The 16624-nt window shown below is 38.2% G+C and overlaps 1 pseudogene; it reads right to left on the bottom strand.

Annotated features, from left to right (window-relative positions):
* Positions 1–13523: 13523 nt before the first annotated feature.
* LOC105499797 (forkhead box protein N3-like) lies at positions 13524–15139 on the bottom strand (annotated as a pseudogene).
* Between the last annotated feature and the right edge of the window lie 1485 nt (positions 15140–16624).

Genomic DNA, 16624 nt, shown 5'->3' with positions numbered 1-16624 from the left:
ACGAGAGCATAACCTCGACCCCATTGTAAAACTTTTCCTTTTAAATATTGACCTTGTAATGAAGGATAGTACACCCACAAATTGTTAGCTTGTGGCTTTTCTAATGGTTGTTGAAAATGTTTTATTGCTGAGATTGCTGTAATTGGCGCCAATAGTTAAGAAAATTTAAAGTAAAAAGAGCTTTCAGAATTTGATGTTTTGGGGAATCTCATCCATTTCCCCCTGTTTGTTTTAAAAGTTGTAATTTTAAGGTAGTATTAGCTTTTTTAATAATTGTTTGACCTTGACTGTTAAATGGAATACTAGTGGAATGACGAATGTGGTATGAAGAGAGGAAGGCAGCCAATTTATGAGAGTAATAAGTAGGAGCATTGTCAGTTTTTAATTTAGTAGGAACTTCTATAACTGTAAAGGAAGTAAGTAAATGAGTAATAACAGAATTAGCTTTTTTAGAGGGTAATGGTGTAGCCCACTGGTAGTGTGACCAAGTATCAATTGTATGATGAACATATTTTAAACGACCAAAAGAAGAAACATAAGTGACATCCATTTGTCAAATATGATTTTGTTGAGTGCCTTGGGGATTTATACCTGGACTTAAAAAGGGTGCAATAATAGGAGCACAAGATGGACAGGCTTTGACAATAGTTTGGGCTTGACGGCGTGTTATAGAAAATCGCCCTTGTAATTTTAAACTGTTAGTATGATGTAATTGATGTTCATTTTGAGTTTGTTGGACATTGTCAATAAGTAAAGAATTAATTTGGCTATTACCAAAAGTTAAAGGTCCTGGTAAAGTTGAATGTGAACGAATATGAGTGATAAAAAGGGGGGTTGTACGGGAAGTAAGAGTCAAGAACAATAAGGAAAATAGTTTTTGTAAAGGGGTTTTTGGCAGTAATGGTAAAGAAGTTTGAGAAACATACTTAGTTACATACACAGTATATTGGGAATTACTAACTATATTATAAGGGGTTTGAGGCCAATTTTGTAGTACCATAAGAATGGCAAAAAGTTTTTTTGTTGTTGTTGTTGTTGTACAGATTTAAATGGATAATGAGAAATTTTTGAATTATCCGATGCCCAGTATTTAGCTTTTCTATTGTTAGAAGTGTTAGTAAAAAAGGTGGGACCTTTAACCAGAGTATTAGAAATAGGATTATAGGGCAGGAAAGAACATTGTTGTAGAAAAGCAAATAATCTATGACTGGGATAGTGCTGAGAAAAGGAACCAGTATATTCAGCGCAAGCCACTTGCCATCTTTTATGAGTTTCTAGTAAAGATTTAATGTATTGATTAGATAATTGGGTAATAATTTTTACAGGGTCAGTTCCAAGCAATTGACGAGCTCTATGTCGCCCTTTAATAATTAATTTAGCCAATTTATCAATATAAGGGTGAATTTTTTTAATGGCTTTATTAGCCAAAAATAGCCACTCCAGAATGTTATGATCCTGATGTAAGATGGCTGTTGGTAAATGAGGAGTATGAAAAAGACATAAAGAGAGTGGAAGATCGGGTATAACATAATCAAGGTGAGCTTTACTAATTTTATTTTTTATAAAAGACCTTTTTTTTTTTTCTTTTTTTGTAGTAGGGAATAATTGTTGAGAACTGTTTAAATCTGAATTTCCTTTTAAGGTAGCAAACAAATGTTGTAATTTATAAGTAGAAATATTTAAGATAGGATGAAGTCAACTGATATTTTCCAACAATTTTTGAAAATTATTAAGGGTCACAAGTTGATTTTTCCTAATTTGAACCTTTTGTGGGTGGATTTGTTTTTTAGCCAATAGATACCCCAAATATTGAATGGGGAACTGAGTTTGTACCTTTTTAGGAGATATTTGTAAATTATAATGAATTAACTGTTTTTGTAAAACCTTAAAAACTTGATTTTGGAGGGTTACATCAGGGGTAGTCAATAAAATATCATCCATATAAACTAACACAGTTGGAAACTGATTTTTTATAGGATTTAAAGTCCTATGTACGAATTTTTGACATAAAGTAGGGCTATTAAGTATACCCTGGGGAAGAAGCTTCTACTGATATTTTTGAATGGGCTGTCCATTATTATATTTAGGAATAGTAAAGGCAAACTTTTTACAATCTTGAGGTTGTAATGGAATAGAGAAAAAACAATTTTTGAGATCTATGACCATTAATTTTTAACTTTGTGGGATAAGGGCAGGATTCGGAAGACCAGGCTGTAAACTTCCCCTAGGTTGAATGTAAACATTTATAGTTTTAAGATTAGTTAATAAACGCCATTTTTCACTTTTTTTTTTTTAACATGACAAAGACAGGGGAATTCCATGCAGAAGTACTTGGCTTTATATGCCCCTCGGCCAATTGTTTTTTGACTTACTCTTTTAAAGCCCTAAGTTTTTCTTTAGATAATGGCCACTGTTTCACCTAAATAGGAGCGGTAGTTTTCCACTTTAATTATAAAACTTGAGGCTGGTGAACAGTGGCTATGAGTTTAAAGGATTATAGCCCATTTTGAACATCATATTTTTGGCAGCTGAGGAAATATGAGGAATGTTTAAAAAAGCACCAAATTGTTGTAAAAGATCTTGTCCCCAAAGATTAATATTGATAGGAACAATATAAAAAAACACTTGACCTTGTTGACCTTTAGGACCGACACAGGTTAAAGGTTCTATGTTTTGATAAACCACAGAAGCAGCACCCAAGCCAGTGAGTATAACTGAAACTTGTCTTTTTTCCCATTGTATAGGCCACTAATTTAAACAAATGATAGACACATCCACCCCCGTATCAATTAACCATTCAAAAACTATTCCATTAATGTGCAATGAACATAAGGGCTTTTGATTAGAAACTAAAGTTTCCCAAAAAATAGTTTTTCCTGTGCTACCAAACCCTCCCTGTCGAGATACCTCTCTAGATAGGAACGGAAAAAAAGGCAATAAAAGTAATTGTGCAATATGCTCCCCTGCCTCTAGGTGTATAAATTGTGAGACTTGTACCATAATAAGAATTTTATTAGTAACATCAGGATCAATGATTCCTGGAATCACCATTAACCCCTGTATAGCACTGTTGTTTTGACCTAACAAAAGTCCTACATGTCCTTTTGGCAAAGGGCCACACACTCTAATAGTTAATTTATATACTTCTCTATTAGGAGACAAGGTATAAGGCTGAGTAATAGCTAAGTCAGCAGCGGCACTCTGTTTAGTTGCCACATAAAGTTGAGAAACTGGGGTAAGGTGTGGGATCCTTAAGGGGGACTTGAATTCATTCCTTGATGTTGTAGGCCATTGCTCACTGGGTATTGTAGTAGACTTGTATTGTAATTGTTGGGGCCCCAAGCCTGTGGGCCCCGGCTCCCGTTTCCCAGGAGAGGAGACAGTAAAGTTCCACTTTTATCAGTTTTCGAACGACATTCATTTGTCCAATGTCAGCCTTCACCACAACGTTTGTACACCTCTGAAGGCAGCTTTCTGCCTTGAGGGATAAAAGTGTTCAATTTTTTATGACATTCTTTCGTGAAATGTCCAGGTTTACCACACTGAAAGCAAACACCTTGTTTGTTATTTTCTTTTAAGGCTTTAGACAAAGCTCCAGCAAATAATTGAGCATTATAAATAGCCCCTCCAACACCAGCACAAGTTTTAATATATTTATCTAAATTGGCCCCACTGGCCTTTAACGGTCTCAACAATTTTTGACAGTCAGCATTAGCATTTTCAAAAGACAATGTTTGTAACAAAATTTTTGAAGCAGGGCCAACACCCACAGTTTTCAAGACAGCATCCTGAAGACGGGCTACGAAATCGGAATATGGTTCATTTGTGCCCTGTAAAATTTTCACAAAGGAAAGGGAAGATTTTCCTGCTATCTCTACCTTATTCCAGGCCCTTAAAAACAAAGTCTTGATTTGAGTAAGGGCGACATCATCTAGGCCAGCCTGAGCATTAAGAGTAGCATACTGGCCCGTGCCTGTGAGTTGTTCCTCAGTGGGTCCTGGATCACACGTAGCATTTTTTCTAGCCTGTACATGTGCATTGTCCATCCACCAGCTGTGCAATTGTAACCACTGAGAACGATCAAGAAAAGCCTTCCCCAAAGTCTCCCAGTCTATAGGAATCATCAAATTTTCTGATGAAAAAGCATCAAGAAGACCAAGGATAAAAGGAGATTGAGGTCCATAGTTAGAAATGGCAGCTTTCATTTTTTTCAAAAATTTAAATTGTAAGGCATTAAATTGGACATTATTGCCACCATTTGGAAACTGAGCATTAGGAGCAAAAGAAGCACGAATAATTCGAAACGGATCCAGCTCCTTAAATTTTCTTATCTTTTTCTTTTCTCCCTCCCCCAATGGCGGGAAAGGCACTGAGAAAACTTTGCCAGACAAAGGTAAGGAAACTGGGGGATTGGAGGCACTGGAAAATCCTCTTCTAACAGGGCAGAAGGAAAAGAAACAGGGAAAGCTCACAAAGGTGAATTAGAAGAATGTATCTGTAATATCTGTTGAAGCATTCCCATAATATGCTGCATGTCAGAATGCCCTTTAGAAGAAGGAAGAGCTAGCTCTTCCTCTTCTCCCCCTTTTGCTACCCCCCCCATCCTCTGTTACCCTGGCATAAATGGGCTCCATTTCAGATTTATTTTTTCCCAAATCCTCAGATGCCTTTCCTCCTGTGGCTACATCACTACACTCTGAATCAGTCTCAAGTAACTCTAATGCCTGAGTGATAGAGTTACACAAGGTCCACAAATTTAGAGGCATAGTATCCCCTAACTGGTGAGCTCTAAGCAAAGTTTTACTACCTGTAACCATTCTCTCCAATTCAGCTGCACTTTAGTCTGATACTGAAACCAGTAACAATGGCGGCCGCCATGTATGTCTTGTCCTGTGTTGTCTTGTGTATTCATTCCTTTGTTTAGGAAACATGCGGACCCCAACAGAAAGCCTTTCCCCTAAGATCTAGACATGACAAGGATGTCCGATGTCAACACTGTTATTCGACATAGCACTGTGAGTCCTAGCTAGAGAAATCAGACATGACAAAGATATAAAGGCATCCAAATTGGAAATGAAGAAGTCAAATTATCTGTATTTATAGAGGATATGATCTATATTTGTAAAATCCGAAAGACTCCACAAGAAAACTATTAGAACTGATCAACAAATTCAGTAAAGTTGCAGGATACAAAATCAACACACTAAAATCAGTAGCATGCGAGCAATTTGAAAAAGAAGTTTAAAAAGTAATCCCATTTATAATAACCACACATAAAATTAAATACCTAGGAATTGACCAAAGAAGTAAAAGATCATTATGATGAAAACTCAGTTTTTATCTGCAAATGTCTTTATTTCTCCTTCATGTTTGAAGGATATTTTTGCCAGATATACTATTCTAGGGTAAAAATTATTATCCTTTTGAATAAACTTTCTATCCCTATCTCTTTCTCTACCTCCTCTTTAAAGCTAACATCTCTTTCTCTACCTACTCTTTAAGCCCAATAACTCTTAGATTTGCCCTTTTCATGCTATTTTCTAGATCCTGTAGGCATGCTTCATTGTTTTGTATTTTTTTTCTTCTGTCACTTGTGACTATGTATTTTGAAATAGACTGTCTTCAGGCTCACTAATTCTTGTGATCAATTCTGCTATTAAAGCGTTCTTCGGTATGCAGCTCCAAAATTTCTGCCTGATTCTTTTTAATTACTTCAATGTCTTCGTTAAATTTATCTGATAGAATTTTGAATTCCTTCTCTGTGGTATCCTGAATTTCATTAAGTTTCCTCAAAACAACTATTTCAACTTCTCTGTCTGAAAGGTCACACATCTCTGTTTTTCCAAGGTTGGTCCCTGGTGCCTTATTTAGTTTGTTTGGTGAGGTTATGCTTCCCTGGCTGCTCTTGATGCTTGTTGATGTTGGTTGGCTTTTGGACATGGAAAAGTTAGGTATTTATTGTACTCTTCACAATCTGGGGAATGCTTTCCAGGTATTTTAAGGGACTTAGGCCCCAAGCTCTATAACACTGTGGTTCTTGCAGACTCGTGGAAGTAACACCTGTTGGTCTTCGTTAAGATTTGGAAGAATTCCCTGGATTACCAGGCAGAGACTCTTGTTCTCTTCCTTTATGTTCTCCCAACAATCAGTCAATCAGTCTCTCTCTCTCTCTCTCTCTCTCTCTCTCTCTCTCTCTCTCCTTACCCCCGCCCAACCCATCGCCTGGAGCTGGGGGCGGGGTGACACAAGCACCCCTGTGGCCATCACCACGGAAACTGCCCTGAGTCAGACCTGAAGCTAGCACAGCAAGTGGGTCTCTCCCAAGGCAAGCTGTACCAACTACCTGGCTACCACCTGTGTTTGCTCAAGGCTCTAGAGTTCTACCATCAGTAGATGGCAAAGCCAGCCAGGCCTGTGTCCTACCCTTCAGGGTGATGAGTTCCCCAACGCCCCATGTGGATCCAGAGATGCTGTGTGATTTTGGATTTTTGTGAAGGTGCTTTTTTGTGTGCAGATAGTTGTAAAATTTGACATTCCTGCAAGGGGAATGATCAGTGTAGCCTTCTATTCTGCCATCTTGCTCCATCCTCCAATTTCTTTTTGTTTTCTGGGGTTTTGTTTGTTTTGTTTTTTTTTTGTTTTGTTTTTACTTAGTATATATAACCTTAAATATTTAATATAATATACTTATTTTGTTGACTATGTATTACCTGTCTCCCAACTACTCCCCACCCCCACCCCAGAATGTACATTCTCAGTGACGTTTCCCAAGAATCTAGAACAGTATTTGGCACCAAGTGTGTGCTCAATTCTTAGTGGAAAGCATTAAGAATAAATTAAAAAGACAAAAAGTAAGGATAACACAAAACTCTGTTACTGAGGTTCAAATATCTGGAAGCTTAAAAAATACATACAAATATATATTTAGTAAAACAAGTTTTAAGAAAAACAGAAAAACAAGAGTAGTAAGTCCTTAACAAAGTTTTGAGTTGACTCTGGCTCCCTGTAGATATTTCTAGTCAATTTTATTAAGTTCATTTTATTTTTATATGTCTACTGAGATTTGTCTATTACATTGTGAAAATAGTAAAAGCAAACTAGATGGATAGAAAAAAAAATATCATGAGGAGTTAAGTTTACCTAACATAAATAAATTTCGATAACTATATAATTAGATAAATTAACAAGAAAATGACACTGTAGTCTCATATATGGTGTAAAGTAAGTCCAATACTATACTTTAAAAGACCAGAAAGATAATAACATTTCAAAAAATCTGTAAAAGTCTGAAGCACATATTATATTACTAAGTGGTAAGTGAAGACTCCTCATTTTATTCTTGTAAGTGGTTGTATCAGTCAGGATTCTCCAGAGAAATAGAACCAGTATATATTTTCAAAGAATATATATTTTCAAAGTATTTTTAATTTAAATTTATTTGAAAGAATTGGCTTATGCAATTGTGGGGGCTGGCAAGTTTGAAGTTCATAGAGCAGGCCAACAGGCTCATACAGGAGCTGATACAGTCTTGCATCAGAATCTTTCTTTATCTGGGAAACCTCGGTTGTTGCTCATGAAGCCTTTCAGCTGGTTAGATGAAGCCCACTCATATTATTGAAAGTAATCTCCTTTACTTAAAGCCAACTGATTGCAACTGCTAACCACATCTACAAAAAAACCTACACAGCAAAGCCTAGATTGCCGTTTGATTAAATAACTGAGTATTATAGCCTAGCCAAGTTGACACATCACAATGACTAAAATGCTCTCATCAAGAACTTTCTCTGAAGCATCATGTCAATTCCCGGGCAAACTTCTACTCAGATCTGCCCCAATGACTTTCAATGCACATATTGCCACACACTACCCTTTCAATTCTATAAATATTCATTGAATATCTACCATGTGGTAGCCACTACAGGAATATCTGTCCCCAAGGAGCTCCAGAAATTTGTTTTGTGTGTAGTAACTTTATTTGATATATCAGTAACACTTACTACTTTCAAGTGAATAAGTCAGCTTTCACAGGATGCATCTGAGTAAGCTACTGAAAAAGTTTTACCAACAAGATTTAATAGGTTATTTGTCTATCATATCATTTAGTGTCCAGCATTAAGAGTCACTTTGTAGTCTCAAAAGTTTCCTCTACTGTGTTGATTGAAAATTTAAAGACAATTTCATCATAATGAGGACACACCATCTTCTTTATATTCTGGCCTCTTGTATGATTTATATTCCGTATCTTTTAAGTCCATCCAGTTCTGTCTGCACCTACCTTTCTTATTTTTAATACACTTTTACTACACTAGTTGGTCTTTTCTAAAAATCATAAAGTGGGATCAAAATAAGGAATTTGCGTCACATAAAAGCTAGAATGTAATGGGGATGGTGTGAACTCATTATGTTGACCAATTGTAATAGCATTTTCTTTTTGGCTTATGTTACTGAAGTTGCATTGTAAGAAACAATTAGAATTCTTATAATATTACAATTGTTGAAGTGAGAATACTTGCAATAAACTTTGTGGCTACTCTGTTCCTGCATAATTTCTGTGCTGGCAGTCAGATATTTTTGATCCTGCAACTGTGGTCCAAACTTCGGTTTAGGGTCATTGTCAGGCCACCTTTATTGTTAGTCCTCTCCTATCCTTGACCAAGTTAATTGAGCTTTTTGTCTTCCAAGTCTCAGAAATTGGCCACAGTCTTACTTCTCCATATTTTCCCCATTCTGTCATGCTGCTTAGGATTAAATTCCTTCATGAACAAGTTTCCTCCAGCTTCTTGCCAATCATCTCACGTCTGGTCTCATGTCTGAGCTACAGTCCCCTGGTGTTAGATCTCCCTTTATCTGACAGCTGACTTTCCTGGATCTTTATCTCCTACCTCAAGCCAGAGCCACACAAAGTTTCCTCCCTAGAGGTGGGTTCTCTCTACTGAGCAGAATCCATTCTTCGCTCTTCACAAACTGACTCTTTTCTTCAGAGATTGTGGCAAAGAAGCGTCCCTGATTGCCGACTACATCCATCCCTTTGCCATGCCCTAACTATAAATCAGAGCTATTTATATAACTGCAAGTAAAAGGCAAAGATAACTTTGAAAAATATATATTTCTTTATTGGTTTCTTTAAATTTGGCATATTATTTTATAAAAGAAATGCATGTGCCTATCAAATATGGTGAAAAGTGAACATCTCATCTTCTCTCTCCTCTGATCTCACTCCTTGGAGAAACTACAGGTAACAGTCTGTCTATCAGCAGTGGTATTCAGCCCCTGCTGCATCTTAGTATCACCTGAGGAGTTTTTCAAAATGCTGATATCTGTTCTCCACTCAGTGATCTGTTGCTAAATGTTTACCAACCAGAGCTGCAGGCTGGGAGGCTGAGTTGTAGTATTTGCTGATTTCCATGGCATAAATACTGTTTCCATGGCCAATTTCAACATACCAATGTGAGATAGTAAAGTCAATCAGTGCAAAATTCCTGAAGATTTTATGATCAAGCCTCATGATCCCGTATAAGTTGGCTTCAGCAGACCACTGCCTCCACCCTCATCCCGTTCCATAATAATTAAATCAGAATCTCTGAGGATCTGTTCAAGGTAAGTTTGTCTCACACAGAGCCCTTGTAAAGTAGTGTTTGGCCGCTGGGTTTGTAACCTGTCTCTATCATTTAATAGTGGTATAATGTTGGGAAACTTACTGTGCCTCAATTTTCTTCATCTGTAACATGGGAGTATTAATTATGTCTACTTTATAGGATAATTCTGAGGATTAAAAGAATTCATGTAAGACACTTAGGAGAGTGCCCGGCATATTAGCAATTTTTACTCTCTCTTAACTCAATTTATTCATATCAGCTAGACTTCTTTGAGAAGACTGTCCAAACTTGACTCTAGCTACAATTTTTAGTGTTAATTTTTGCATGTGTTAAGTTATCCACAGGAACTCAGGAGTTCTGTGCTGGAAAAAATTAAAGATGACTTAGATTGAGAATTTAGACTGAGTACAAATAAGAATTTTAATTAAAACCACAACTCAAATTCATAGAATGGTATATTTCATTCCTTACACCATAGGGTAAAGAGGGTTAGTGAACATTTGATTAGGGAGAAACATTTCCTTTTCACCAATGTTGCGACCCTAGGTAAAAGAAGCCAAAAACATACTCTTCTGAAGATGTTTCACTCCATGAATTAAATACAGGTTTGGTCATAAATAATTACCCTGAAATAAACTTCTGAAAGACAGATTAAGCACTCAGATTCACTGTTCATATCATCAAAAAGCTTGATCTCTGAAAATAAAACCTCTAAAATAATAAATAAAAAATAAAAAGCTCTATTCACTTTTAATAAACAAATTTTAGAACCTGAAATCACCTTGGAGATCATTCTCTACTGAATTAAAAGTGAAGGACTTTCTGCTAATTAGATCTGATGTATAAGCAAGTTCAGAACAATCCCATGGCATTTTCTCAAATATTCTTAGGCTCTCAGTTATTCTCTTCATCAACTGAACTTTGATTTTTTTTTAATGCTCAAAGTTCCTGCTAACCACACTTTACCAGGACCCTTAGAACAATAGGAGACTTAGTAAACAAGAAAATAAAGGAAAAATAATAGAAGGTTATTTCTAAATAACATAATTGGACAAGCTTGGAAATGCCCTCCTGCAGCAACAGAGCTTATGAGATAATATGTAGGATTCAATTCCAGAGCAAGTTGATCTAACTTATAATGATCTAGTTTGTATAAATAATCCACATTCCCACAGCTCTTCTAGATTAAACAATGTTTATAGTGGAAAGAGTAGGATAAAATTACTATGTAGGCTAGTTTACAGAGTAGCAATTATGCTCTCAGACTTGGATATTTTAGTCTGTGGTTTTCTTTAAAAGTGTTTTTAAATTTGTATATGATGCAAAGTATCAGGGAGTAGAAGGAAGAGAACCAGCATTTTTTTCCCATATATGTCTGTGTCTATTTCTGGACTTTCTATTCTGTTCCTTTTATTTATTTATCTTTGCCAATATCCAAACTGCCTTGATTACTACAGCTTTTAATAAGTCTTAGGTAATACTTGTCCTCCAATTTCATTCTTTCTTTAATAAATTTGTTTTGGTGAATCTAGGTGCTTTGTGTTTCCATATTAATTTTTAAAATTTTTTTATTATACTTTAAGTTCTGGGATACATGTGCAGAACGTGCAGGTTACATAGGCATACACGTGCCATGGTGGTTTGCTACACCCATCAACCCATCATCTACCTTAGGTATTTCTCCTAATACTATCCCTCCCCTAGGCCCCCACCCCCTGATAGGCCCCAGTGTGCGATGTTCCCCTCCCTATGTCCACGTGTTCTCATTGTTCAACTTCTGCTTATGAGTGAGAACATGCGGTGTTTGGTTTTCTGTTCTTGTGTTAGTTTGCTGATGGTTTCCAGCTTCATCCATGTCCCCTCAAAGGACATGAACTCATCCTTTTTTATGGCTGCATAGTATTCCATGGTGTATATATGCCACATTTTCTTTATCCAGTGTATCATTGATGAGCATTTGGGTTGGTTCCAAGTCTTTGCTATTGTGAACAGTACTGCAATAAACATACATGTGCATGTTTCTTTATAGTAAAATGGTTTATAATCCTTTGGGTATATACCCAGTAATGGGATTGCTGGGTCAAATGGTATTTCTGGTTCTAGATCCTTGAGGAACCGCCACACTGTCTTCCAGAGTGGTTGAACTAATTTACACTCCCACCAACAGTATAAAAGCATTCCTATTTCTCCACATCCTCTCCAGCATCTGTTGTTTCCTGACTTTCTAATGATTGCCATTCTAACTGGCATGAGATGGTATCTCATTGTGGTTTTGATTTGCATTTCTCTAATGATCAGTGATGATGAACTTTTTTTCATATGTTTTTTGGCTGCATAAATGTCTTCTTTTGAGAAATGTTTATTCATGTCCTTCACCACTTTTTGATGGGGTTGTTTTTTTCTTGTAAATTTGTTTAAGTCTTTTTGAATATTAGTCATTTGTCAGATGGATAGATTGCAAAAGTTTTCTCCCTTTCTGTATGTTGCCTGTTCACTCTAATGATAGTTTCTTTTGCTGTGCAGAAGCTCTTTAGTTTAATTAGATCCCATTTGTCAATTTTGGCTTTTGTTTCCATTGCTTTTGAGAACAAGCATTTTTTAAAGTTGTTATTTTACACAGAGTACTATGGGTAGCAGTTTCCATAGGCTGTCCTATGAAGTCTCATGACAACTACAGAAGTTACGTTTTCTTGTTTGTTTTTTATTTTTGATGCAACTGAGTAATTTTTATTGCAACTGGAAGACAATACATCACAGAAACTTATGGTAGGTCTGGGGAAAAGTGTTATTTACAAAAAATGATGAAATAGTTTGTCTTTGGCAATATGATTACATACAAAGAATGCAAAATGCAGGTATGCATGCCTTCCAAGCAACACCATCAAGTCCCTAGAGTTTGGCTGATTGTGCCTGCCTCCATATTGTTTCTTTAGGTTCACACGAACATAATTGAACATCACATTCTTTCTCCTTTATGGTTCTCCCTTTCTATTCATGATATTGGCATGAATATCAGAAAAAAAGGCTTTTGAAAAAGTATTACTCTCCTAAATTAATTTGGCCTTGTAGGTCTATTGGCCAGCCAAGGTCAGATGACCCTAAGCATCAATAGTAAGCCTCTTGGTCTTCTCATTGCTTTATCACTTTTTTTTTTTTCTGTAAAACAAAACAAAACTCAGAAATGTTACAGAATCAGAGTATTAAAAAATGTACAAGTGTATATGCTTCCCAGACACACACGGATACATTTTTCCTCCACATTTTCATCATGGCAGTATTAAGTAGTGAGTGTGAATGGCACAGCATGAAACTGGTTACTGAATCAGCTATGAGCTCAGATGCCCTCCACATACATACTCAAGAAATGTTGCATGTTTAAATAACTGAGAGTGTGCTAAATCTCATCTAATAAAAGGAGGAGGGGGTTGGGGAACTCAGACCACAGTCATGTAAACCTAAGGGTTGGGCCTGAATGATGATTACTTTGCACACGTGCCTTCTAGGTGCTGAATGGTTTTCCGGTGGCATTGACTTTGATCTTGCAGATTCAGCCACAGGTTTCTGATAAGCTTGAGGAAGCAATAGTAATTTTAGCTTTTTCGGTTTTCTCTTCAGATGATGAAAAGCTTTTGTAAAACAGCTGAGTGTCAATATGAGTTATATGGCTTCAATCTCCTTTAAAAATAAAATTCTTAAGCGTCCAAAACAAAGAAGATTAGACAAATTTAGGAGATATACCTAATGTAAATGGCGAGTTAATGGGTGCAGCACACCAACATGGCACATGTATACATATGTAGCAAACCTGCACATTGTACACATGTACCCTAGAACTTAAAGTATAATAAAAAAAAGGGGGGGGGGAGGAAAGAAAAAAAAAAAGAAAACCAAACCAAAAACAAAACAAGAAAAACAAAAAAAGCTGATGTTGCCACAAATCATTTGAAATCTCCTGACATGCTGAAACCAAATGGCTGTAAGTTCAAAACAAATCAGTGACTTGTTTTTAATTTTTTTGTGGTTTCCTTTTGCTCTTTCTGCCCCTTCGCCGTCTGATTGGTGATGTTATTCAAAAAGGATCGGATCTCTGCTAAATGCAGGAGCCACCCGGCGCTTCTTTCATCTCCTCTTCTTCGCCTTGGTGGGGGGCCGTGGGGGGAGGGGTGATTTTCAGTGCATCTCTTTTTGAGGGGCAGTGTGTCGCTGGGGACTTTCCTGGACTTAGCAAAGTCCTGGCGTTTCTTGTGCTGGGATGCGTACCCGCTGTCCCCCAGAGCATCCTTGGGCTCCTTCTGGCTGTGTTTCCTGTCTTCCTCTTCCCTGTCACTGTGGCTCTCATGGCTCTGGAAGCTCCCCTCACTGCCCTCATTGCCCTCTTGCCTCTCTGTGCTGGCAAACTTGCAGTGGTCGTCGACCGAGGAGGAGGAAGGGATGGAGTCGCTGGTGGGCGAGGTGCTCCGGGCATTGGAGGATTTGGCATTGCTGTAGTTGTGATCCTCCTTGGGGTCTCCGCTGACCACCGAGGAGCCACACGATGGCTCACTCTCAGTCCGCATCCTCTCCACTAACCACCGAGGAGCCACACGATGGCTCGCTCTCAGTCCACATCCGGCAGCTGGTGATGCCATTCCTTATGGCAGCCGTCATCTCAATGGGACTGATTGGCAGCTGCCACCCACCGGGAAACAGTCCTCTCAGCTCAGGACCCGCGCTCTGCTTTGTATCGCTCCTGGAGGAAAACCTGCTTGTATCTCAGGGGGAGTATCATGGCCCTGGTAGCATCAATGTCAGGATCTTGGAGAAGGGATCCATTTATCTTGAAGAAGGTACTGCCCGGCCAGACGGGTGGACCTGATGTGCTTTGATATGCCTGAGGACAGGTGGGAGGTGTATTGAGCACGTGTGGGTATGGGTGTGGGTGATAAGGTGTCTTTTTCAAAGCCTGAGTCAGATTTTGTCTATACTCTGGGTGTATGCACCACAACGACCCTTTCCCAATACTCTGACTCCTCTCTTTGTCCACTTTCTTAAAATACTATTCAATGACAAATTGTGTCTCACTGAGTATTTCCACCCAGTAGGTGCATTTGCAAAATACAGAAAATGTTCCGAGATCCAGTTGTAAATATTTTTCACTGGCAGGCGCTTGGTTGAAGAGTCCTCAATGACCATAAATATAAGGCAGCTAAAGGAGTAAGGGGGGGTTGCAGTTGGGGTTCTACCTGGCATCGTAGGGCATATCAGAGTGGGTGGGGACGCGGACTGTCATCCTCCAGGTCCTGGACCGGGCTGATACTCTTGAGGATTGACTCCCCAAAGCTCTTCAGCAAGTTCTTGCTTTCATGCAACCAGCTCAGGTTGGTCAGCTCTTCATCTTCCATGGTCCCTACTTTCAATAGGATGTCAGGCAGAGAAAAGTCGAGATCATCGTCTTTCTAAAAGGCCTTGGAGAAACCGCTGCCCCAGTAACACTGACTCAGTCCACCGCAGACACTAACTCCTGAGCTTTCTGGCATCTTACTGGGAGGCACGACGGGACCCATTTACATGAAGGCTCCTGAGTCGGAATGGGTCCAGGAAACCGAGGTCAGCATTGCTTCCATCACAGAAAGGACAGAGGGGCCTCCATAATCACGAGAATGCTGGTCTTCTAGGGGCTTCGATCACCTGCCCCTGCGCTGCTTCTCGTGGCCGCATTGCGGGGATGCGGCGACGCTGGACTCGCGTGTGGCCCAGTCGCCGGATGGCGCAGTCTCCCAGCCGAGCTGCTGCCGGAACCCCGGCTCCTGTGTCCGGAGCCCGCCTGGGCCAGAAGTTAGCTTTTTTAATTCACTAAAGGTTTAGGATTAATAGTTCGTGAAACTGTTTTACACATTTTAGGGTGACTCCAAAATTCTTCATCAATGTTAGACACATGCTGCTTATGAAAATGCAAAATAGATGCAGTTTTTCTACAAGATCTTTATAAGCTTATGCATTTGCCTGGCACATACTTTTGTAATTTCCACTGAGAGTGAAAATCATCAAATCTTACTCATCTTTGCATCTCTCACTAAGCATTATAGCCGGACACAGAGAGGTGCCCATTAAATGTCTGTTTACAAAACAACAGACATCAAAGGAAAGCTTTAGATCTGGAATAACTAAAAATATTCTGACATTATTTGGTATATGTTAAATAGTTCATAATAAAATTTATTATAATTTAAATAGTGCATAATAACATTTTAAAAATCCATGCAACAAGAATGTCTCATATGATGAATTCCTAGAAATGATGCTGCAAGTTCAGAGGTCTGTAAATTATGTAAAATGTAAGTGGTGAATATTTTTCAAACAAATGTATATTGTGAAATTCAAATATTATAAACTGTTTAATTTACAAAACAAAATATAAAGAAGAAAGCCATCATGATTACTTCCTTAACTCAGCAATGGCAGCAATATTCTTAATCTTCATTACTACACACAAACACACTCATGTAGTAATGTGTGTTGCTCATCCTATGTACCAGTGGAATACAGGATAAGGGATGTGGCCTACCTAAGGTGCTGTAAAGAGAAGTGGGTCTGTTTCTTACTCTAGTGCTCTCTCCAACAGATTAACACCTATTTATTCTTCTGAACACCTTTCCTAATTAGCCTCCAGAGAAATCAGTAGACATTACTTTTGTAGACGTTCCCAGTCTTCTTAAAACAATTAAAGAATGGGGCAGGGAAATGAGCACATCAATGAGATCACTCTGTTATTATCTAACTCTTCTTCCCCAGAAGCTATTGTCTTTGAATTTGCACAACAACAAAGTTTGCTGGCTGGATGACCTGTCTAACATTATAAAAAAGGCCCCCAAAGTCAAGATCCTGAACCTCTCTAAAAATGAGATGAGAAGAAAGGGCCAGATCAAATTTGGGTTGAGGGTAAATGGTAGTGCATATCAGGATGATAACAAGAAATAGGATCCCCAGCAGACACAGGCCAGCTCCTGGAAATGCCCTCACTGGCCAGACCACCCACTCTTGCTCTTCTT

The sequence above is a fragment of the Macaca nemestrina genome, chromosome X (genome assembly GCF_043159975.1).
Source record: "Macaca nemestrina isolate mMacNem1 chromosome X, mMacNem.hap1, whole genome shotgun sequence".
NCBI lineage: Eukaryota > Metazoa > Chordata > Mammalia > Primates > Cercopithecidae > Macaca > Macaca nemestrina.
The sequence above is the reverse complement of the archived record's forward strand: the minus strand, read 5'-3'. Positions and strand labels throughout refer to the sequence as shown.